The sequence below is a fragment of the Pipra filicauda genome, unplaced genomic scaffold (genome assembly GCF_003945595.2).
Source record: "Pipra filicauda isolate LSUMZ 115617 unplaced genomic scaffold, ASM394559v2 scaffold59_size3379749_pilon, whole genome shotgun sequence".
In the NCBI taxonomy this organism is placed as follows: Eukaryota; Metazoa; Chordata; class Aves; order Passeriformes; family Pipridae; genus Pipra; species Pipra filicauda.
Genome location: NW_024104753.1, coordinates 636,286 through 661,687, shown reverse-complemented (window position 1 = coordinate 661,687; position 25,402 = coordinate 636,286). Strand labels below are relative to the sequence as shown.

General features: G+C 36.1%; 1 long non-coding RNA gene across 1 annotated transcript; it reads left to right on the top strand.

Annotated features, from left to right (window-relative positions):
• The first annotated feature begins 2,619 nt into the window (after positions 1 to 2,619).
• On the top strand, positions 2,620 to 24,764 carry LOC120324584. Its single transcript, XR_005566003.1, has 4 exons — positions 2,620 to 2,702; positions 13,231 to 13,313; positions 14,237 to 14,335; positions 23,854 to 24,764. It is a non-coding gene; the product is annotated as an uncharacterized LOC120324584 (long non-coding RNA).
• Positions 24,765 to 25,402: the final 638 nt, after the last annotated feature.

The window sequence follows — 25,402 nt, the reverse complement described above, 5'->3', positions numbered from 1 at the left end:
GGATTTCATTGTCTAAGGGCTATGAATATGTTTTAAAGGATGAAAATGAGCAAAATAATGTCTTGAAGGATTTCCCATGAACTAGGCTTGTTAGGTGATGAAATAGGAACAAAAAAAATTAAAAATGTACCTTAATTTGACATATTTGTGACTATCACAAATATCTGCACAAACGACTTAACAAATGTTTGTTAGGGAGTAATTCTACATTTGTATAGTTTTTATAAAGTTGATACTTGTAAGTTGTACCGTGTGTGACTCTAAGAATTTTTCCCTTTGCTTGTGCTATATATTTTTTTTCTATTATATTGTCTTTTACAATAACTTAGAATTCTAGATTTAACTTCTTTTTTTTTTTTTTTGGTGGAGAATTGCTGGGGGCCTTCCAATTTATTTTCTAATGCTTCCTTGATTTTCATCTCTGAGTTGTACCTTGGAAAAAATGATGTTTCCTAGAAAACACTAAATCCACTTTAAAATAAACTGATGAGGGACTATTAAAGCCAAGAATTAAACTTTCTTCTTTTTTTAAAAAATGTGATTTGGAATTCTTCTGAAGATGATCTGAAGTGCTGTGTCAGGGGAAAACAAGCCTCACTCTTAAAATGTCTCATTGAAACACTTTGAAAGCAAATTGGCATGGTTTAGTCATTAGCCAAACCATTCCAAAATATAGCCTTAAATTTCATCTAAAAAAAAATCTTACACTGAACCACTGAAATGCATTTTTGTTTTCTTTCTGTTTTTTGATGGCTTTTTTTTTCCCCTCCCACTGAAATACATTTGCTGTGCTGTGGTTACAAAATCACGGGCTGTTTCTTCAAAGCTCAGAATTGTATTTTTGTTATGTTCTTTACCTATCAGCTTTTTATTAAAGGAGTCTCAAGAATACAGATTTTTTTTTTTTTTTCAGTTAAGGTTACCAGAAATTGAAATCAGCAAACAGTCTCTATATCTATGTCAGCTGATTGGATTAGATAATTTATTTTCCACATCTTTTTCTCTATTCTTTTGATACTGATACTTACACATGTGAGTGAGTTTTTGGACAGTGCTTGGTGCACAAGCATTGCTTAAGCATTAGATATTATTATTGGATATCGTATTTGGTATATTGGATGACAATTAATGTTTCTGGAAAGAGAACCCAGACTTCATTTGGAGAAGTGAATGGGGGCTGTAGACTGTGTTCTCAGTTTCCTCCAGTTTTAGGAATAAGTCTAAAAGAAGAAAGGTTTTTTTGTATTTTCACTATGCTTTTGGGGGTAGTAACATTGGAGCCAAGATATCTATTTTGGTGATATATGAAGCACAAACAAACTCCAAAATTACGTGTGCAAATAATATTAAGATTACTTTAAAAAATATGCTTTAGTTGTTTATTTGGTCATTATTTCCTGATAGGTATTTTCAAGATGAAAACTACAGGGGCCAAAAAAAAGCATTCTTTTGACACGTGGAAAGAAAAACAATGTGCATCACAGAGTTGAAATGTTTACTTTGAATTTCATGGCTTTTCATATAGGTGCTCTAATAATTGATTTAAAAAAACAAGAGGTTCTTCATATGGAGAAAACCATGTAAGTGTAATCATACCTGAGCTAGCTGGTTGTATATAAGGGGTGTATTTATTCTTACATAATCAGAGACAGTGACATGCAGACTTGTGCCATGCACAGCCCGTGAGAGTACCAAAAAACCTGTCAGATTTTTGGAGCTGGAGCACTCACCAATGTGAGTTACGGGGAACACAAGGTCTTGTCAGAGCTGCAATCACTAACCGGAGAAAACCATGTAAAAAGAGCAACTTGTTGTATCAGGCAGAGAGAGAGGGAGCTCTAAAAGGAGAGGAACTCGACCTGGAGTGGCGTGAAAGGCAGTTCAGCTCTTCCAACAGCAGCAGTTTGACAACAGGCTCACCAAGGTAGGATCCTGAGTTTATCCTGTTGCCTGTGCTGAGGAGGGTGTTAGTGTGGGAGGAGAGGAGCAGCCCGATGCTCTTTTCCTTTTTATATTCCTTAGTGAGACAAGTCACTTTTGAAATAGAGCTGGCTTTCAGAAAATGTTTAATTATTCTACATTGCCCTGTTTACTCTCCTACTGTTGTTTTCTCCTCTTTCTTCAATTAAATACTCCTTGTTAAGCCTACTTGTTTTCCAATTATGTGAAGGCATTAGCTCACTGAGTCCATAAGATATATTTTATCAGCTTGCCAAAATTTGAAGCTATTTTTACCAGTTGATTGTCGGTAGAAGAATGATGATTGGTTTCACTAATTCTTCTTCATAATTAGGGTTGTTTGGTTGCTTTTGAGGATGGGCAGAATGTGAATAACCAGCCTCAGTGATATTTTAAAGAAAAAAGACATATATTGAAATGATACTACTCTATAGCTTCTTATTCTGATGATGTTCTTCTCTTCCTTCCTCTCATGCTAATCTCTAGAAAACAAATATAAATTTCTCCTTCCTCCATTTTGCTGTCTGAATATCATCTTTTTGCTTTTAGTGAGAGTAGAAGACATAGTATGAAAGTGAGACACAACTGAATCTGAATGAATAATAAGTGATTATTTTTCTCTTATCTTTAATTTTCTACCACTTTTAGTCTTTTTGAACTTTAAAAACAATCACTTAGTGTAGCAAGGAGATCCAAAGGCAAAGAGATGCATTGCCTGGAAGTCTTCTGGAAAACTGTGTAAGGTAAGCTTTTCTAAAACTGAGAACCATGCAGATTTCATAACTATGGAATTATATCCTGTGCTCTGTTTCTGTAAAGTGCATGTTACCCATGTAGAGCTTCCAGTAGTAAGGATGCAGTCTGACCTGTCTGTTCATGAGCCAGACAAATACACAACCCTTTCTTCAGTGAAGATTTGCAGGAAAACTGTCTAAGCCCTGACATTACAAAAAAGAAAAAGGATGTGTGCTTTTCCCACTGACAGTTAATACTGATGATGAGAGACTTGACAACTTGGGAAGATGAAGGAAGCTCTTTGGAAGTCAAGCACTGAAACTCCAGCTTGCATATGAGGAGATTTTCAGGGTGTGTTTGGAAGTGAGTAAAAGCAGCCCATGATTTTTTAGGAAAGAAATGGAGGCATCCCAAGCAGGGAGTAATAGGCAGGGGTTAAAAAAATTAAAAAAAAAATAAAAGAGAGAGGGGGGAAAAAATAAGAAAAAAGGCAAACATCAGTGTATGAGAGTGAGAGAGCTGTGGCAGGCAGGGAGGCCATTGGACTGACTGCTCTCAGAGGTCAAACTAGAACAGAGAAAGAGCACAGACTGAAGAGATGAATAATGACTAGTGAGAGTTAAACATGATCTCTCTGGGCCTCAGCAGGAAAACTGAGCAGTGAGGAGCACTGACAAGCTGAATCCCAGAGTCTGAGGAGGTAAGAAATGATGATGTCCAGACCAAGGAAGAAAAATGGAGCATGATGTGAAATCCATGGTAACACCTGAGATACAAATGAGTTTCCTTTTTAAAACCACAGATACAACAAATGATGAAAATGCTAATCCTGATGATGATGACTTCTGCAGTGAATATTTGGGGAGGGGCGAAATAGCAATTTTCTGTTTTGAGACAGGTCTTCAAGTTACTAAATGGGGGATAAGCACAGCACTGCAGTGTCTCAAGACTAGGTGATTTTCAAGAGCTCTGCTGTGACGTAGGAGGACCATGACTGACAATGAATTAGTAGAGCCTCATCAGAGAAAAATGTTAATAGAAATATTTTGATCGATAGTGTTTATGTTTATTTTTTAAGTAATGAAAATATAATTCCTACACACTTGATGAATTTAAAGCTTCTGTCCATATAAATATGTAAAAGTAAGATTCTACTATTCACTCAATGAGAAGTCTGGGAAAAGTTACTATTAACTCACTTCCCTCCCTCTTCTGCACCAATCCAGGGAAGTTAAGTCAACTAAAATTGCATATGACATCAAGAATAGTATTAATTATATATAGCACTTATGCCTTAACTTAAACCTGTAAGTAAGAATTATGGTAGCAAAGCTAAAATACTTTAATTTTAAAAGAAAGAAAGAAATTTGCGATGCAGTGATCAGCACTATCCACTATTACCAAAAAGAAAAAAAAATAAAAAAAGAATAGTAGCAATACTGCAAATTCTAATGTTTAAATTAAGAAAGCTTTTTTCCAGAACTTTTCTCATCTGAATTTTACAGGTGTTTTCAGCATTGAGGTAAATGTGTTTTAATGAAAACCATATCTGTCTATTTTACAAGGTTCAGATTGACCTAACCTAATCTGTCTGTGTTGCTGGAGATGATGAAATGACTGAATAAAGCGTCTGGTAAATCCTTGAATTAATTGTTAAACAAAGGCCCACAATAGAACTTAAAATCTCCATTTGAATAAAAATTTTGGCAGAAGAGGGAAAACCTTTATGGAAAGTCAAGTTTCCGCAGTTTTACAATGAATTTTGCAAGAGCAGGTGTCCCATTTTGGTGCATGACTGGAGATCCCTGTTATCAATGCTGATACTTCCCTTGTTTGGTGGAACACACTAAAACCTATTTTGCTGTCTTTATGTCACTTTTCAAATCCTTGGAAGGTGCATTTTCTTCACGCTGATTTAAATCTAAAACTTCATTTTATTCTGTAAAAGGAACTTTAATGTATCTAGCTAAAAGAATTGCTTCAGTTTTGAGTGGGGAGGTTAATATTTTCCACTACTTGTCAGCAACGGCATCTAGACTGAGAAGGCAGCATCCTGACCCTGCTTGAGCAGAGAGGTTGGAGCAGATGACCCACTGTGATCCCTTCCAACCTGACCCATTCTTTGATTCTGTGATGCTGTAACCCCTCCTGAACCACAGCATCCTCTATAGCCACCATTTTCTGGGATCTCCCCGGAGACCTCTACAGCTATTTCTCATGTGGATTATATGTATTATTATTTATGTAGCATTGCACAATATCTGGATATGGATAGAAGTATCTCTTGAAGAGCCAGATGTTTCGAAAAGCTAGATTCACGAAGAAGATACAAAAGCATATTTGACACAAGAACTTCACATTTAATCTTACCCCAAACAGATTAATCCTTGTCACTCTCAAGCTTCAGTTTTTGATTTTACAGGCAGTAGAAATAAACCTGCAAAGACTGAAGCTTATTAAAGGTTTAATATATAGCTGGGTATACTTTAAGTGTATAAAGTGAAGCCTTTTTTGGCTGCTTTTTTTAATATATATATATATATATATAAATTTACTCCAGGTGATTCAATTCAAATTGAATTCCAATCTTAAACATAGTAGGACTTGTTCACTTCAGTGACTTTAACATTTTTTCAATAACCAACTATAAAAAGAAGTGTAAGCAATGTATTGGGGAGTTATCTGAGATCTGCAGCCTTTGGGTCTCAAGCCTGTAGTGTTAAACATTTCGCTTAAATCTGTTAAAATGCTTAATTGTATAATTTATTTGTGCACAGTAAGCAGTTCCAATTAATATATGTTAATGGACTACTTGCATATCTTAATAACTTGTGTGGCTCAGGAGTGCATGGCACATACTAACCTCTAATCACCTAGGAATTTCTGGAACATAAAAGAACAACTGAAACAAAGCCGTATAATGAGCTGGGCTTTGTTTTCTTCAGTTCATTGATATGGCCAAACTTCTATTGGATTTTCATGTAGATTGCCTCAGTCTGCATCTGCATTACAAATTTTTATTCTTATTGGTGTTAAATGGATATATAATACTCACATGGTTGTAACAATGAGTTTACAGGCTCACTTATTTTACATTATAATTCAGTATTGTAGTGGAACTAAAAGCAAATATTTTGCTATAATGATTATGCTAATTGACTTTTAATGTCGTTTTATTTTCCAGCTACTCACCAGCAGTCTCCCAAGTTTAATAAAGCTCAAGCATTTAATTTTATTGCTTTAGACTATTGATTATCTGTTTAACACTAAGAACAATGTGATCCATTGTCTTTGCCTTGCTGATTGTCTGAATTATCTTGAAGAAATAAGAGATGTGCATGAGGAGAATCTCAGGCAGTAAAAAAGTCACTTGTATGCATTACTCATGGCTGTTGTACAAAACCCAAAAGCCTTTAATCAGACTCGCAAGGGAAAGGAATTTTATTGTTTCACAACTGAATTCAATATTCCCTCAGGCATTACACCACCATTTACACTTCTCTATCTGGATTTTTATTGCCAACATAAGCTTATTTAAAGGAATGAATAGCGTGCTGTCTGCTTTGGGACAAATATTTAAATTTTACTTTAAAAATGCTACTAGATTTAATAGAGATTTTTTTTTTTCAATCTTAGAAGTTAAATAATTAAGGAAAACCACCTGTGTTTCAAAGAAATAACAGAAAACCAGAAAAATTAGTACGATGGAAAGCTACATCCATTGCATCATTATGAAATATTTTTCATTTATCATATGGTTGTGAAACCTTGGATAGTGGAAAGACTGAGACAATCTCTTCACAAGAAATAATGGGTAATTCCTTTTAGAAATCACATATCAAAACAAAACTATATTTTGCAACACTTTTTTGTAGTGTGGTGTTTCATCACAATCATCAAAACTTTTTTGGTGTGTGGGAGTATATTTTCACTATCTGCCAATCACATGGTTAGAAAGAACTACTAACTTCTGTCAGAGACACAGAAATCCTGGCTTATTGTATAATTACTTCTTTTGAAAGCTTCCTTGGTATTGGCTGGGCTGCATTAGTTTTCTGTTTGCAAAGTAGGACAAATTCCAGGTGTTGTGGCAGCAGATGTTTTACTATCAGTGAGCTCATAGAAACTGTCATTCTGGTGAATCACTAAGTGTGATCCTGTGCTTGGTGAGCTGGAACAAATCACCAGTGTTTCATGCTGCCTTTATTTTAAGTTTATCGCATCTTGTGCCTCCAAATTTTTTGGGAAGTGTGTAACATGCTTAACAGCGACCCCTCATTTTTCTACATATCTGTAGCTTCAGTGTTTGTATCAGGAATATCAATTGAATTCATTAGAGAATGGAAAACAAATGAGATAAAAAATCATGTAGGATATTACTTTTGAGAAAGTAAATGGAGGTAGATGTGTGCAGAATGTGCTGGTTGTTGTTATGAGGTTCTCTGCCTTTTTAAGAAAATCTCTGTTTTGTTTCCATATATCCTGAGATATTAATATGTGCTGTTTAGCCAGAAGAAATTTGAGCTTTCTAAAATGCAGTTTCTAGAGTTAAGAAATAGGAAGAGTTCTCCGTTCCATGTAAAGATCCCTTTCCTCCTCCCCTCTCAAGTTAAATTTTACCTTTAAATAATACTATAGGGAAAATGGAACATAGAATCATGGAATTGTTTGGGTTGGAAGGGACCTTTAAAGATCATCTGGTCTGACTCCCCCTGTAATGAGCTCCTTCAGCTAGATCGGGTTGTTCAGAGCCTCACCCAGCCTGCCCTTGAATGTATCCAAGCATGGGGCACCTGCAGCTTGTTCCAGTGTTTCACCAGATACAACACGTAAGTTCATGCATGAAAGTAGAAACATGCTCCAGATTTAGGCTCTTCTTACCCTGGCTATGATTTTTTTTCACATAAATTAAAAAAAAAAAAAAATTCTCAAAGAGAAGCTTTACCCCATAGTATTTTGTATGTCCAAACTGTGCTCCATGCTTTAATTTTGTGATAACCTTTCGACCCATTCTAAGAAACTTTTTTAGTTTCTGAACAAGATAGGTTTAAAACTGTGTGTTGGGACCCTCCTTGTCAATAATCTGGCATATTGTTTGTCTCCTATTTTTATGGAGAAATTACAAAAAGACACACAACTTCATTTCCTATTGTTTAAATTCAGGAATGTTGGACTAATTCCTCACTAAAGCTCATTTTTTGGTTCTACCTCTATGGTTCTCTCTAGTATTATGCAAAGCAGAAAGGTTGGTTGTGCTCTGGGGCAGAGAACAGAACTTCTGGCCAGCGTGGTTCCAAAGAACCAGGTAACTCGTGGTGAACACCCTCTCAGTGTCCTGGACAACATTTGAATCCTGTTACCTCCATAAACCCCCTCTAGAAATAATTCTTATCAAATCTTTTGTGAGTCAGGGTTTTGAATGAGCATGACATATTGGACAATTATAATAAACTTTTGATTTATATGCAAGTATTTTAGCATTTTCAAAGTTGTTTTGCCCCTTCTACTTAAAAATAAAAATTTTAATCTAAAAGTGATTGATAAATCTCTGCACTGTTTTGGAACCTATGTGAACTTTTCTTTATAAAGATGAGATTTAAGCATGGACAGCATGTTGTTTTGGGGTTTTTTTGTTTGGTTAGTTGATTTGGTTTTTTTGGTTGTATTTTGTTTTTCATGGAGAAAAATATTTTGTGAGCTCTTGTGATTATTTTTTTTTCTGTTGCACAGAAAATGAATTGAGAACCCATTGGTAACATCAGTTCTTGATATCTAAGCATCTCTCTGCAGGTTTGTGAACATTACCATTCTTGGTGAAACCTGTTAAAAAGGTTTCAGGAAACATTGTTTACCATATACATTAAATGAGGTCTCAGTAGGAGCCAAAACAAGTGCTTGGTTTCCTACTTTGGACAACAGAGAAATCAGTAAGAAGTTAATTGTAATTATTAATTTGAAGTGCTTTCACTTGTATTATATACTATAACTATTGTATTATAATAGTTTTAAAACACAAATGTTGTAAATAAAGGAAAGAATGTTGTGTGTTTCCGTCAGAAACAATTGCTTTTTGGAAGAAAAATAGTTTAGAAACATTAGTAAAAATAGTAAGTTGATATAAAATATACTTATTATGAGAATTTCAAGATATATTTTGTTGTAGCTGAGTATTGATTTTTACTTTCTTGTACTTTGAATATCATAATTGTTATATATTTTCATGTTAATTTTACACTTTTGTAATGCAAAAAATATGAAAATATTTAGGCTGTAAGAGGGGAAACAGTATTTCAGTGTAAGTACTTAGACTGCTTTAGAATTCAGGACTTCTAAATTTTAATGGACTATCTAATGGGCCACCAAGAGTATCTGTATGTTTTCTCTGTATCAGCTGCAGTAATGACTGAAGATTTTTCTAAATAATATGTATAAATTATTTAAATGTAGCCCATAAGATTCAAACAGAACAAGTTATGGGACAAAACTGTCCATAAAACACCTGCAAACCCTGAAGATTTTATCCTATAAATTTGCATTTTTTTACCCTGTGAGATTTGGATAATGATAATTATTTCATGGTGGCTCTGCTCCCCTATTTGCTAAATAATGGAAATTATGCTTTTAGGAAAGCATTATGCTTTTAGGAAAGCATTCTGCCTGCCTGTTATGTTACCTTAACTGTCGATGTGAATCTGTGTTATTCCTGTAACACCTCCATCCATCCCTGCGGCCACTGTCCGCTCACGTTTCTGTGACACCGTGAAGTGTTTGAGAGGAAGATGTAAAATATAGAGCAGGACTGCCAGGAGTCATCTCTGTGGTAGGACTGTGAGTGTCCCAGCACCCACACAGACGAGAGTGTTGTGGCTGGTGGTGGGTTTCTCTCTCTTTTAATATTTAGGTGCTGCAAAGAGTTGAAAGGTGAAGGTGAGGGTAGGAAGAAGAGAGACACGAGGTCCAGATTTCTTCTTCTTGTTGCTCCAAAGCAGAGGGCTAGAGAAATGCAAAAATGTTACAAAAAGGTCATGGATTAGGTCTAAAAACTGCTTGATGGCTTACAAGGCAAACAAGGTCTCTGTGAGGGTGGCAAGGTGCTGGAACAGGTTGCCCTGAGCAGTGGTGAATGCCTGGAACTGTTCAAGCCCCAAGGATGGGGCTCTGAGCAACCTGGTCGAGTGGAAGGTGCTCCTGCCCAAGGCAGGGGGTGTTGGAATTGGATGATCTTTAAGGTTCCATCCAACCCAAACCATTCTATGATTTTTCAAGGAGCAGCACAGTTATGAGTGTGCTGTGATGCATGTGATGGGTTGGGTGACCTTCAGGGAGTGCAGGATAGGGGTGTGGTGAGCCCATGCTTTGACAAAGTTTTCATGACATTTCTTTGCTTTGGGATCATCAGTGTTTCAGAGCATTTCTGAGACTCTTATGTCTGAGTTGGCTTCTGGCTGTGGCCTATGTTCTTCAAGAGGCTCAGGAATAAAAGTCACCTCATGTGCTAAGCTGGAAAGAATAAGCAATTGCAGGTGTAAAGAAGGTGGAAATATGAACATTTGTGCTGGTCCAATTAATTTAACTCAACTTTTGTCATTTTTGTATGCACAATGTTAATTAATAACTTTTAGCTAGCTTTTTTATCAGAAGCCTCAAAAAAACTTATAGAAAAGGTATTTTTTTATTGCAATGGGAAACTGAATTAAAGGGTGATTAAGTGATTTTTCTGAACTCATCAAAGGCAGAGCCAAGGATAAAGTTTGCATTTATGAGACCCTGACATTTATTCACTAGATCACAGCACTATGGTAGAATTCTGAGATACAGTTCCATTACAATGATAAGTCAAACATTTCTATGAACTCTCTCTTTTATGGCTATAGTAGGAAAGGAATATCTCCTTTTCATAGGGTATTGTCTAACATATGCATCCTGCAAGTGTTTCTTTTGTCTTATAACAGTTTTACTACCAATGGAAAAAAATTATAGGGAATGCTTAACATGGTGAGCTGTATCTATCTGGTTGCTATTGTATTTTTTAAAAAAAGTTAATTTTGTAATGGTTTTAAATTATAAGTAATGTCTTAAACACATCAGGCTTGACTTGCTGTTTGAGTCAATTCAGTTTAAATTCAGGCCTTCTTTTCTCATTTTTCTTGCACACACTTTCTATTCTTCATGTCATTCTAAAATCTGAAAAAACAAACTTGATTGCTTTGCAGATTAAAAGTAAAAATTGGTTATCTCATGGAATAGAGAACCAAGCTTGGCATTTTTATTCTTGGAAGGATGACATTTAAATTGCTATTGATCAGGGAAAAAAAAGTTCAGTTTGAGCAAAAGAATAAGGATAAACTCAAACTTATTTGCTGAGGATTTGCAAACAATTTAGACATATAACAGACTTGCAGCAGAAAAATCTATGTTTGCTGGAAGTCATTGGGTTTTGTTAACTCTGTAATGCTTTCAATGTTTTTAATGCTTATTGTTAAAGGATAATTTTGAATCCTGTTTAATCAAAAGATGAAATCATAGAAGAGGGAACTAAGGCCTTGTAGTGGTTTAACCCCAGCCAGCAACTAAGTATCACACAGCCACTTGCTCCCTCCCTCCCCTCTGCTGTTGGCATGAGGAGGAGAATCAGGGGAAAAACCAACCAGCCAACCAAACCAAAAAACCCTTGTGGGTTGAGATAAGAACTGTTTATAAAAATACTAATAATAGTAATAAAAGGAACACAAAGGAGAGGGGGAGAGAGATAAAATGCCAGCAAGACAAGTGATGCACAACATGATTGCTCACCACTCACTGACCGATGGCCAGACTGTCCCTGAATGGTGATTGGGGTTTTGTTTGGTTGTTTTGTGGTGGTTTTTTTTGAAGGCTAAAACCTGGACAAGACTGTGATATGCAGGATCTTCCTGGAAGGTGAATGCTCCTCCCTCTTCTGTGGGATAACTCAGTTTATTTCTGTTCTGGAGCCTCTTGCCCTGGTGAACAACAGGTGATTGGAATGCTCTGAAACAACTGCTAGTACCTTTGGAAGGTGTTAGTGCCCTTTGCCTTGACTTGTTGATGACACTTTCAGACAGTTCAAGAACAGTTCTTAAAATATTTTTATCCTGAAGGCTTATTGTGGTGTTGACCTTGTGGCATGAGAAAAAAATTGAGAAAAACAAGCACACGAACAAAGCACACAAACAAAAAATCCCAGTCTTTTAAGAGAGATCTGATATGTCTGATATTTGCTTAGCATCCTTTTTGATTAACCCACACACACACACACACATTTCTTGGTTTTTGATGTCTAAAATGTTTCTCTCATGGTAACTACAGTTTTCTCTTTCCATTTTATTGTATGTGGGTTTTTTAGATAGAACAAATACCTTTCAGCAATTTTAGAACATCCATAATAATGCTGTTCTAGTTTTTGTGTGCGTAAAAAGCAATCTTAAAATTTTGTTGGTTTGTTTGCAGTGTTAGGTTGGCTTTTTGTAGTACTTGCAGAAGCTCCCAGAAGGGAGGAATTTCCATGTACTCATCTTCACTTTTAAAAAATGCCTCTCCACTTTTATTTTTTCTGTTTGATTTTTTCTCAGCATGATTCATATTGCTGATTATTTTTTTTGTCCTGCCTCTAGTTTACCTTTTCCACTGTACTACTAATCCACTGTGTGTATATGTTAGGAATCCCTTGTTCCTTCTTCTGAAGCATCTGGAGTAGATTAGTCAGGCTGTTAGAGCTCTGCCTAAATCACAGGCAGAGAACTGATTTTCATCAGTGATTCTATTTGAAGTAGAATCAGCCCTTTTCAACATGTCTTTTCAACACTCCACTGATGTGCAAGTCTTTAGGTACGTACACCGTTATAAAAAACAGATCATCGCTCAAGGTGCTTGAGGCTAAAATTTTTGGCTGTAAAACTTAGAATTTTCCCCAAATAGGGAAGAAATAAGGGAAGACAGAAAGGGGAAATAAGAGAGATGCTAGATATATTTGTCAGTTGTGAGGTTTTGGGGGCTTAGGTCAGTTCTTTAAGACTACTCATGGTCAATAGCACAGCAGGATCCGCACTGAACCTGCTCTACACTTTATTTATGAATAAGGGCAGGGTGCTGGGGTTTGGAGACATTTTACCCTTGTCATTCTATTAAATACTTCTGTTTCCTGGGATACAGTTACCTGAAAGATCCAGAAATATTATATAACCCAATCTGATGGACAACAGAATTACAATTTTGAACCAAAATGACCTTGTTTTAATGGAGTTCTCCACGACGTGCACAGGGAAGTTGGGTCTGTTATTCATCAGAGGGTACGAAGTATACATTTGCAAAGATACACTGATACAAATGAATGGTTATGAGAATTTTATGACCCACTCATTTCTTTAATATTTTAAGTAGGATGAGGCAATTGGCTGGCTAATGAGATCTTAATGGGGGTAGTGGTCTGAATGAGGGGAGTATAACTGTCTTCATTTAGTCTAAATCTGTCCTGCTTAAAAATTTACTGTCCTGAGAATTTTTCTTTTAACATTGCAGAACTGGTACTGACGAGATGACAATTATATGTAATGGTTTGAAAAGGGGCAAAGACAGCAACAGAGAAAGTAATCTCAGCAAATGTAAGCATTACTGGTGAGGGGTTTTTGGTTTTTTTTTTTTTTTTTTTTTTTTTTTTTTTTTTTTTTTTTTTTTTTTTTTTTTTTTTTTTTTTTTTTTTTGAGAAGACCTGCATATTTTCAGGTCCAGATAGAATTTTCTTTTATCAAAGCCCAGGACTTTAAATCTCTGTGACCCAAAAGACAAATTTCATAAATAATTTTCATCAGTTAAGGCAATAGCTTTCATTTTAATTTCCTACCAGAGATATGCAACGAAATGTAGGAGTATAGTAACATAAATCTTAGTTCTATGGGCTTTTGTTTGTTGTGTCCTCTAATTTTAATTCACTCCTATTTCTTTCTATCATTTATTTTTTTTCTTCCTTGTGATAGTGAGAGCTTATCACATGAACAGTTTAATTTTAGTTGATGTATCTTTTCTACTTTAAGAAATTGGTTTTGCTCTCTCTTTTTGCTTCTCATCCATTTCCATCTGATTTTCCCAAGACTAGCATAGTAACTATGACTCACAGTTTATATTTACTTTCATTTCCCTTTTGGTCTAAAATTGCTTTCACAGATGTCTCTCTTGCTGCTGTATACTTTGAAGTATAACACGGTGAGGTCAATTAGGTCTCTGAAATTTATGTAGCACTTAGTTGCAGTAGCAGTGCTACTGTAGCTGTTATGGTCTACAATATTTTGGCAGAAGGTAGCATCTTAGACCAACCGGGTTAGTCTGAAATAAAACCTGCAACTTGTAGGAATATGTGCTCTTCCTGTCTGAAAGAGAAACAGCAATCTTTAAAACTAAATACCAATTGAAAAGAATTATTCCAACTTAATTAGCTGTGTTACTTAGACCATGGGATGATAGATAATTGGCATCTGCGTCTGTGTGGAGGTGTTAACCATGTCTTTACCTTTTTTTCCTGACTTACAAGAAAGGGAGATAGTGAACTTACCATCTGCGGGATGTTGTTGGTTAACAGAGGGAAATTGCAATGTTCCATGAAGGCAGTTCTTCTATTGAGCACATAATTGTGAGTATCCTCTAGTGTTATGAATTCCAGTTTCCAGTTCACATGTGAATTAGTTCATCTTTTATAGGTATTTTGGGAGCCTCCCTGGTGGGGAGGAGATGGGAGTCAGAGATGACTCATGATAAATGCCCTTCTCTGGGTGCATGTGCCCTTCATCAGCTGTCTCTGCAAGGTCACTGTGAGCCTGTTTCGTGCCAGCTATCTGGGGAACGCTGTTTGGTGCTTTGGATGAAGTATCCTGCATTTTGGAAAGGGTGTGGACTAGGTATGGTGGTTTTTTTCCCCTGTGAGAGGCATCTTCTGTGGGGTGTCTAGATTTGTGCTTTTTCCCGAGGTGTGAGCAGGTTACATATGATACATATCGTGTATTTGGGGGTGTTGATGATAAACAGGGTTGTTTGGAAGGTAGAAGTTTCTGGGAAACATATTTTAAGACCAAAACTTCTTCTAGCACAGGTTGCAACTTTTCAAGTGTTGCATTTTCCTTAAAAAGGAATTGTCTGTAGGAGGTATTTTTCTAGAACACTGCTCTAGTCAGGTAAAAATCCCCTTTAGGTAGCTGAGTGGTAACACAACAGTATTTGAAGTACAGAAGATATGGCAGTATTTAAAAGGATGATTCATATTATTTCTCTTGTTTACCTATATTGTTAAAAATGAATTTATAATGACTAATTAGTGCAACTACTACTGCAACTTTTTTAGTAATAGTATCAACAAGTAAGAATTCTTGGTTCATCATGCAGCTATTGAATTCTTTTTCATCTTCTTAGAAAAATTGCTGTGTTTTTGGAGATGGAAATTAGCCTGGGCAAACTCCTGACTGTTTTCTGCTAAAGCTTGTCATTTAAAAGGGACAAAAGAGTCCTACAAGAGGCTCCTCAGGGTTTTTTAATGTCCTTAGAATGACAGTTTGAGTACAGCACCATAGGAGGGATAGAGATATAACACCCTTTTTAAGTTTGTTGTAGTGGATAATCTCAGAGCTGCTTGTCAACCTCATTGATGTAGTCTTTCCGTTTCATGATTACTATCTCCTTTCTTTTGTTTGCTACTTTAATTACTATTTGATGGTTATGGACAGTATGGATTTTCTCCCTGAAAGATAACAACCTTTTTCTCTTCTATAGTGTTTTCTGCTCTGTAGTCAGAAAACATCTTTCTTTCAGATATCTCACTAATATATACAGTTAAACTTAATTGTTTGCAATTTGTATGCAGCTTTGAAATATCCTCTGTTTCAAATCTGAAGAACTTGTGTGCCTAAAAGTCTATTTTCTTTTCCTAATATAGGCTCTTTTTCTATAAATCTTGTCTTAGCTTGAGTGAGAATCTGTTTCTAACATGGATCATTATCCTAAATAAGATATTAAAATGTGACACCCCATTCAAACTGAAATAGCAAAAATTCAGTACAACTATTATTGCTTTGCTTTAAAACCAGTGAATTTAGGAAGCCGTTTTATTAACATGTTCTAGAGTATAAAATTTGCTTAATAAACTTGCAACTCTACATGGGCAGCTAAAATCTTAACATTGTCATTTATTAAGCTTAGTCAGATAAAGGCAGTGAAACCCAAAATGTATATCCCCTTTAAGGAAATCCAAATTTCCTGAACAATCCTAACAAAAGGACACAGATGCTTGAACATGCATAGAGGTGAAATTAAGGGCTTAATTTCAGTATTGTGAGTTTTAGAATTAGTAGTCCTCTAGCTCCCAAAGTCTTGAAGAACGTAAATTTTATTAGGTGAATATCCCTAAGAATTGTTATTTTTGTGCTTCACTAAACCAGTGCTGCTTTGGCAGAGCTGAATAGATCAGCATGTTTCATAGGTTCTGAGCTCAGCTGTCTGAATAGCACCAGAGCAACTCTTCTAGCAGTGTATGATATATTGACGTTTATTTTTTTTAAGATTTTTAATTTTTTTTTCCTGAATAAGGGCCAGGGGACAAAACAGCTCCCTGTGAGAAGGGAAAACAAAGAAAAAATGGACCCTGCTGGCCTGCTGCTCCTGTGGGCCTGCTGACAAGGAGGGTGAAGGTGGCAGTGGCTTTGGGAGGAGCAGCCTCACCTGGATCCTACAACAATTCTTGGGGCTGCCCAGGGCTCGAGTGCAGTGAGAGCTGTGGGGCCAAGGCCACTTGGACACAGGGAAATTTCTGCTACAGGCCAGCACACTTCTTGTCCGTGCAAAACTCTCAGCTCAGCCCAAAACACACCTCTCGGGCAGCAGCAGAAATGGAGGTGATGGAGATGCTGGTAATCTACTGTCTGTGTGATTACAAATTAGCTAAAGCACATAAACCAGTCCTTGGAGTAGGGTTGCAATTACAGTCTTCCTCTCTCAGTAAGATGAATATCTTAATCATGGAAGCAAAGGGTTATGAACTGATTTGTCTACGGTAGGGTCAGGGCTTTACACTTGCCAGTGGGGCATGATCATTATAATCGAGCAGAAGTCCAGTATTCACAGAGGAGAAGAATAAGGGCCACAAGGTCTATAATTCTGTGCTTTAATATTTTTTCCCCTATGCTAAATTAACAAGTTTTATATAGTAAGTGCAAACGAATATCAGGCCACCTGGAGGAATAGCAACCGTTTGAAGAAAACCAAGAGAGACATCAACACTTACTTTCCTGGAGATAGTTACAGATATTGCTGATGATGGTATTTTGCAGTAGAAATAGAAAGTCCCACTCTTAGAGGCAGTAGGGAAAAGACTAACAGTATCAACAAAAACAAATTAGAGGAAATGGATTTACTAGAGTTGCTAAACAGGTGAGAATAAAAGAGCTTGACAACAGTTTGCCTTCATGTGGTCTGAAGGACATTAAGGTAAAGAGCCAGCAGTTGTGGACAAGCATTCACCAGGAGTGAGAATTTTCTTGAAGTTTAGGCCACTTACAATAAACTCTTCTGCTCTCATGGTGTTTTGTTTGCCTTCAAACCTCCTTAAAGCTGGAGACAACCTGCAACAGAATCTCTTTGGGAACACTTTAGATTCTTCTTGATGGTTAAGGTCAAAACTGTAAGATGTGTTCCTTTTTTTTCCCTGGAATGATAGATTAGGATCTACAAGGAATTAAAAAAAAAATATTTGGGATTGATATTGTTTATAGCTCTACCTCTAATTATTTTAAATGATTTTTAGTTTCTGTAATGTATTCCTAGAATGTACGACTGGTCTGGTCCCACTCTTGTTAGTGAGATTGCTGTAATCTTCCAATCCATTTTTGTTTTGGCACTCAGTTTGTATCCCTATTAAATCTGTCAAACCTTTTGACAGCCAACTCCGAGCATTTGCCAAGCTGGCTATCTTTAATTTGAGGAAGGAAACACTCATAGAGATGGCTTTCTCTATAAGTGTTGATGATTTTCTTTAAAAGGACAAGTTCCAGACAGTGAGTCATGCATGTCTTTGGGAAGCAGCCTATGCATCAAGTTAGCTGATGGGAGTTACTACTTTATCAGGAATAGGATGAAACTTAATGCTGCAAAACACCATCTCTAGATTTTTTTTCCTTTTACTTGAGTGAGCAATGGTCTTAATTTTATGTAATAATGCACATACAGTTGTACTATGGCTAATTAAATGTGTCATCTTGCTTTAGATAAGTTTCTTTCATGTTGAGACTCTTGATGTAGTTGATGCAAACTGGTTTTGATTCAATGGAGCTAATTTATATTGGTTAAGGATCTGGTCAATTATGTTCTGCTTATGTCATCTTGTAAGAGGGAAATAACAAGGAGTAAATTCATAACCTCATGTCTCATTAAATAAAGCATCAAACATAAAAAAAGTTCATTAAATAATAATTCTATTTAACTAAGCAAGCTTGACTGTGGCTGAAGAAATGGATAGAATGTATGCATAATTGACAAGATTGGAAAACAAATTACAGAAAGGGCAAGTTCAGCCTAACCTTAAGAATGTGTTAGAATTCATTCAAACTCACCATTAGGAGTTTGGGGGGAATGTCTTCATTTTTACCTCAGCTGAGGAAATATAGAGTACACTAAGATAACTAAACCAATAAAAAAGCCCTTGTATTAACAAGTCAGCCTTCAAACAACCATTATACAACAACTTCTGTGTTTACTGATGTAGTTCCACTCGTCAGTCTTAATATTTTCATATTGATAGAATGTTTAATATCTAATAAAAGGAAATTTTTAACTGGAATATGCCTTTTCTAAGCAGACATGATGACAGAGTACTGCTTTATTGGAGATTTACCAGCATATACTTGTGATCATTTTAGGTATTTGAGATGCTAAATTTAAATGTTTTTGTGAATAAGACTGGGACTACCTAAGGGCTTAAAATCAAGCATGTTATCAGACTGTAATGAGCTCTTGTCTAGAGCTAGGCAAATATGTAACCAATATTTTTTCCTGTACTTTGTAGAAACATACAGTTCTATACAATTTTTGGGCTGAGTTCTGTCATTCTATTTCTACTCTCTGCCTAATGTCTGAAAACAGTTTAGTACATTATTGTTGCTTAAAAAAAGGTAGTATTTAATTAGAAGTAGTGATTGGAAAAAACAAATTAGTTAATTTTTAGAATTATAACCTAGCTATTTTGTGTCTAGTATTCTCTTTTGTAGGTGTAAATTATATTTTGCCCTGATTATAAGGTTTGCCAATGTGACATTCTGTTTTATGTACAATAGTATTTCTTCAGTACACTGCTCACTGTGCTGCCATAGCTGGAACTTTGTCTGGGTTGACAGATCTGCTCTAAATCAGCCTGAATTATTCTAAACTTTACCTTTTGTCTACTTGATTATATATGCAGGAAATAACATAGTAGGGAATTATATAACTTTCCTAAGTTATTTAAAAGAGTGAGATTTGAGTTAATAAAATGACCAAGGTTTTCAAGACCATTTCCTTTATGGAACAGTTGTGCCTATATGCTGTATCTGTTGCAAACTGTTTGCTAATTATAAAGTTAACTTATATTTCAGCTGCAGTGGATGGTTTGTTTTTTTTTTTTTTTATCTGAATAGATACAGGGGTACACATTGACCAAGTCATTGTCCTTTAGAAGCTGAGCCTAAATCCTCTCTACCTTCTACCACTCTAGCCTAAATAATGTCTTATTATTCATTTCTGGACCTATCTTCCTCACCAGTATGTATCCGTTCTAGTCTTTTTGTTCTCCCTTCTTTCTTAATTAAATAGATACTTTTTACCATTACAGATTAAATTATCCAACAATATCTGGTTGTAGTGATCAGAATAATGAGCAAATGTTATTTTTAATATAGATAACTTTGATTTTGAGCTTCTATTCAAGCTAAGTGGAGTATTAAATTAAACAGTGGTTGAATTTTGGGGAAAGCTTTGTACCAGCTAAATTTTAAACTGACTTTTAATAATGTATTTCTAGTAGCACTTTCTAAAGTCTATCTAATGTTCTTCAGACAAGTTGAGGTTTTCTGAATCATCATAGACATACTAAATATCATTTTTGGCTGTTTATACTCCTGAACTTTTCAATATTACTTCCTAAATAAACTCTGTGCCCTTGATTTGAGTTCACTTTGTACTTTTCGTACCATAATCTCTGCTGGGATATGGATAAAAACCCTTGAATTATTAGATAAAACTTACAACCTACTGACCTGTGCCTAAGATTGCAATTTGGAAAACCTGATTTCATATCTGTCTTTGCTTTTGACATTTTTCCTATAGCCTTGTTTAAAGACAGAAAAATATTCTTCTATCTGTAGAGCCTGAAATCTTTTTTCTTAAGAGTGTGGATTCTTATATTTTGTTTGACTACTGCACTAATGGTTTTTGAAACAAATTGAAATGTATTCCTGGTTTAAAGACCTCACACCTTAAATAAAAGGGAAATCATCTGAGAACACAGGTTGTGTGCTACGACTTTGTATGGAAACCACTCGTGGGGGTGATTTGATTTGTTGCTTTGGTTTTTTTTTTTTTTCCTAAGCCCTGTTGGGGGGGGGGGGGAAAATTCAAAGCAGGAATTCCGGGTCAGTGTCTTTTCCATATTCAGAAGGGAAAAGTGAGGCATGAGGAAGCCTGGAGACTGGCCCAGTGCCACAGCCGTGTCAGTCACTGGTCCAACAGCACTGACAGGGGTGTCGTACTTGAGAGCCAGACAAGGTATCTGCTTGGCCAGCACGCTGCCGAGCTGAACGGTGTCTGCAGCTGCAGTGAGGGTTGGCTCCTTTTTTTCCCTTTGTTCAGAAACATTCTGAATGATCTTATCCAGCCTGCTAATATCAAGAAACACTAAAAGTATGGAGCCTTATATACTCATAATCCTTCTTGAGAAAGAGACTATGTATGATACAAGCAGACGGCTGTAGAATGCCAGCTTTTAGGAACTGGGGACAGTGTGCAAGTCAGAGGGATGCAGAAAAAAATTAATAAGCCCTTTAATAAGGGCTTGTTAAAGCACAGCAGCAGGATAGGATGAAAGCAAGTGGGAGCATGTGAGTCTATCTGAAGTCAAATCTCTCAAACTTTGAACCGTTAGCATAACTGTTAATATTTTTGATAGACCAAAGTAGAATGCTGGTAATCAAGACCCTGAAAATGTAAGAAGGTAAATTTCTAGAATGTAAGAGTTAGCAATGTCCTTCTAAATTAAAAAAAGATTGCGTCATATTTGTCATTAAAGAATGAGACACTTTATTTTTACTCCCACTTGCAAGGACCAGTAGATGGAAAAGATTAGCAGTAAGCAGCAAAAGCTTGAGGGGAAAAATGACCAATGTCACCTTTCAAGCCACAAAAGCTGCAGCAACTGAATTTTTATGCTGCTTCCCAGCTCACCCAGATGACTTACAGTTAACATTTGCAGCACTGCACTGCTGAGAACTAAAGGCTTACTCAGCAGAAGGAAGGTAAGGTGAATACACGGCGCTTGCTCGTACGGGGTCAGCGTGAGCTGAAAATGCTTCACGCTATACCATCATCAATATTACTGGATAGGGAATGCAACCAAATGATAACAGGGCTGGCTGTGACCTTGGTGTAAGTGACAAACACCCTACATTATAGCAGTTCACAAGTGGCAATAAGTAATAGTGCTCCGCAGAGGTGGCCATCAAATATAAGTAATTAACTGAAGCAATGTAGGGAGAATACACGAGCCTGGGAAATGGTCCAAGAAAGAAGTATAAAAAATACCCAGACAAGCTGGAGGAAAAAGACATTTTTTGTTTTAAGATGAGAGACTTATGAAGGTTGCTGATAGTGTCCTGGACTGGCTGGGAAGTGGAGATAAGTTGGGTGAATGCTATATATATATAAAAAAAATATCTTGCATGCCTTGGATGATATCACAGTGGCAAAACTGGTAGTTCCTTTCCTGATCACAAGCAAAGCATATAGTAAACTAATACATATCTCCTGGGAGTGGGGAGGGAAGGGGATGTCCGGACTGAGGCTTGAAACATAAATATATCCAGGGCCAACATCCTGAAATTACAGAAAAAAAAAAATAGCCTTAGCTTCAATTTTTAATAGGCTTTTTTTTCTTATTCTCACCTCTGTGAAGGAAAAGGGATGAGGCTTGAAAGCATCTCCAGCACGTAATTGAACTAGTGATGTCTTTCTGAGTCAGCAGCTGAGGGGTGCGATGGGTGAAAATGAAATGAAAAGCAAGACTTTTCCAGTGCAGAGGTGTGTCAGAGCTACAGGTCACTTGGAAATCTTTAGTCCTGCAGAGGCATTTCTAGCAATTAAGCGTCTTGTACGTTTTGCAAGTATGTGTACCCTTATCAAAAGTATGAATTCAGAAGAAAACCATTTGTGTCAGCTTTGTCTCTAACCATCTATTACTTTCCAAAGCTATGAAGTCTGTATGGAGGTGGAAGCTCAACCTTCAAACTGTTTGTCTCACTGTGTGCTGTCTTGCAAACATCAAAAGCCTTTTATATTTTTTCACAGTAGGTCAAACTTTATTAGCTGTCTTTATCACATTCTGCTTCCCACCTTTTCTGAAAACTGGGTGTTATAAAGTAAACAGGGAACATTTGCAGTTTCTTGCAGAAAGGAAGAGACACACACTATACTGCTGTTAAATCCAAGAACTTAATACCTCCATTTTGTGTAACCTCTGGAAAATGTTTATGTTGAAAAATAGAAGAAAAACGTAACATACCTCTTTTTTCCCCCTCTTTTTGCTTTACAAGGGCAGTTGCAAAACAGAACATGTTATTTCAGCCCTTTGGGTAATCAAGGGCTGGGGCAAATGATAGGAAAGTTGAGAGTAGATCATTAATTTGCAACTCTTTTCTTTTTCTCTTTAGCTGAACAATATCATTTTTACAGACCGTAGCAAGAACTTCCGTATTGAACTCTTACTCTGCTTTTCTGTGAATTCCATAACTGGACAAGGAAACAGGCAATATTCTCCCCTTTGTTATGCTTTCCCCTTCCAATTTAATAAGCAGGGGCAGCCTTAAGCAGGTGTTATGGAAAAGAAACAACAATTGCTTAAGATTGTCCTGTGGCTCATATCAAATGTGCTTCTGAAACTACATGACAAGCAGAGAGATTTGAGGGTGAGACAGAAATAGAACTTCTTCAGATGCTATGGTTGGAGGGAGGTGACCCAGGGAACACTTTATCAATTCATCATCACAAAAAACTTGTTTCCTTAACTGGAGCAGTGAACTCTTTCCTCCATACCAGAATTTCTTTTTAATCTGCACAAGCAGATTTGTAAGTGTTCCATGTTTGCAAATTGGTCAGAATTTGGTAACTGCTCAGTATTCAAAGTGCCAAGTCTGTTTACAAAGGGCTGCTTTCCCTGAAGCCAAACCAGTTGAGCTCTCTTGAATGTCAAGCCCAGTTTCCTGTAAAAAGTAAAGACAGTTTTGTCCTACATGCACCAGCATCATGATGACTTCAAATCCTACAAAAAAGTGGAGCTTGCTGGTTCAGTGTGGTGATTTCCAGTGTGTCTTTAAGAAAGCAGAGAATAATAGTAGGGAGGTTGCCCATGAATAGGTCTGACAATAGTTGAGAACTGTAAATAACTATGATTGTCCTGCAGGTCTTCACTTTTGTTTTTTTTTTTATATCTTTTTAGAAGTCTGTCAGTTATAAAATGAATATGCACTGGTGAATATCTTTGAATACTGATTGTTCAAAAATGCTTTATCAAAAAGTCAAACTCTTTTTGTGGTGCTTCAATCCTGCAGTGAAGGACAAATATCAAAACCACTAGAGAATTTAAATAACACACTTTCAATGGACTTCAGAAAATGGGATGTTTATAGGTATTTCTATGCTTTTGAAAATATGCTTCTGAATAAAACTAGAAATGTATAAATCACCTAAAAAAAGAAATTATATGCTGTGTACCACATGCAGTTTTAAAGTAAAGTCCATGAACAATTCTAAAGTGTTATCTACTTGCAGAGTTGTACATAATCCAGTAATTATTGATGTATGTTTTTCTTTTTATTCTTCAGTAAAGTCAAACTTTTGTTCTCATGTGTTTTTGTTTTTTTTCCCCAGGAATGTACCATGCTTGAAAATGGTAAGAAAGCTTCTCTTTTCTAGAACACAATCCTAACTGGAAACCATATTGAAAACAGAAGAGTTGTCCTTGTCCACATCATATGTGCTTAGGTTTAGAAACTGACTCATCATATTGAATATTATTCTGGTAAAATTCTGTGGAAAACTTTGGAATCTCCACAGAAACCTTTCAAGTGAGAGCTGGTCAGTTTGTTGCAAGCACACAGTTTTCACTGGCTGCCTGTACTTTCCTGAATTCATGACTCTTTCTTCATTTTATCCAGCCTTCCTAAAACGTAAGTATCCCTGAAATTGTAAGATTTTTGTGGATGTGCACATATGGTTCTACCCAAGATAGGCACCATTTTAGAAGACAGAAGAAACTGTTTCACTATGAAACCACCCAGAACAGTTGTTAGAACATATTTCCATTTACAGCTGAGAGCCAGCTGGCAATGTCTCCTCCCTGGCTGTAGATATTTGCCAGAATTAAATGTGGATTTGTTCTCCCCGCCTTCCAATTTTGCCTTTGTTTCTAATATTTCAGATTCATCTACCCTGTGGCCTCAAATTATTTTCTATTGATTTTTTTTTTCTTTTTCAGTATTTACCTGTGACTTATTCTATGGTAAGAATTTTCATACCAGAGAATTTCCTCTGCATCTGCATTTGATTCACCCTTTCAAAGACATCACGTTTTCACTGACTGACCCTTTGTAAGGACACCTCACTTCCTTCTTGAAGAGGCATTATTGGTGCAAAGCAAACTTTCTTTAACTAAATCAGAATGGATGAAACCAAAATTTGACACTTTATGTTGGACTTTCCATATATTCAATTCAGGCACATTTCACGAGGAAGCTTCTACTGAAATGTTTATCAACTATTTCCCTAAATAATAATCTGTTTATCTCAATAATGTTGTTTATAATATATTGCTTATAACATTTATTTTTTGTCAATTCTTTGGGTCATATTATATATGCAATTTACAGAGATCCTGGTACCTTTCAGAATTCTGGACATTGCCATTTCATTACTTAGAGCAAGAACCGTGAAAGATTTTAGCAGACAATTAAAACCAGGTATTTCCCCCCCCCTCCCCGGGAAAAAACGGGAGTCTGGCTGCTAGTAGAAACTACAATTTTATGACTTTTGTAGAGAAATAAGAGTTAATATGTGCTGATATTGAAATGACTTTTTGTGGGTTTTGCTTTTTTTTCTCCCTCTGAGTATTTTAGTTTTAAACCGCTGAATAACACTGCTGTACTAAATATAAATTCTATGTAATACAAAAAGGTGCAGTTGTACTTCATATGTACATTATATCTTGTATTAAAAACAAAATTAGTCCATGTATTATGCATATTATTTGGGCAAACTATGGCTTTTTGTTTGGTTGGTTTTTTTGCAGTGTGCTAACTGATGAAAATTTGAGTGCAAGTTTTCCATGTGTTAGACAGTATTTCACGTGATGTTTTTATCAATCTCATTTATTAAAATTTGTCTTTTTAATCTGATGCCCAATTATCATAAGAGTCTCTTC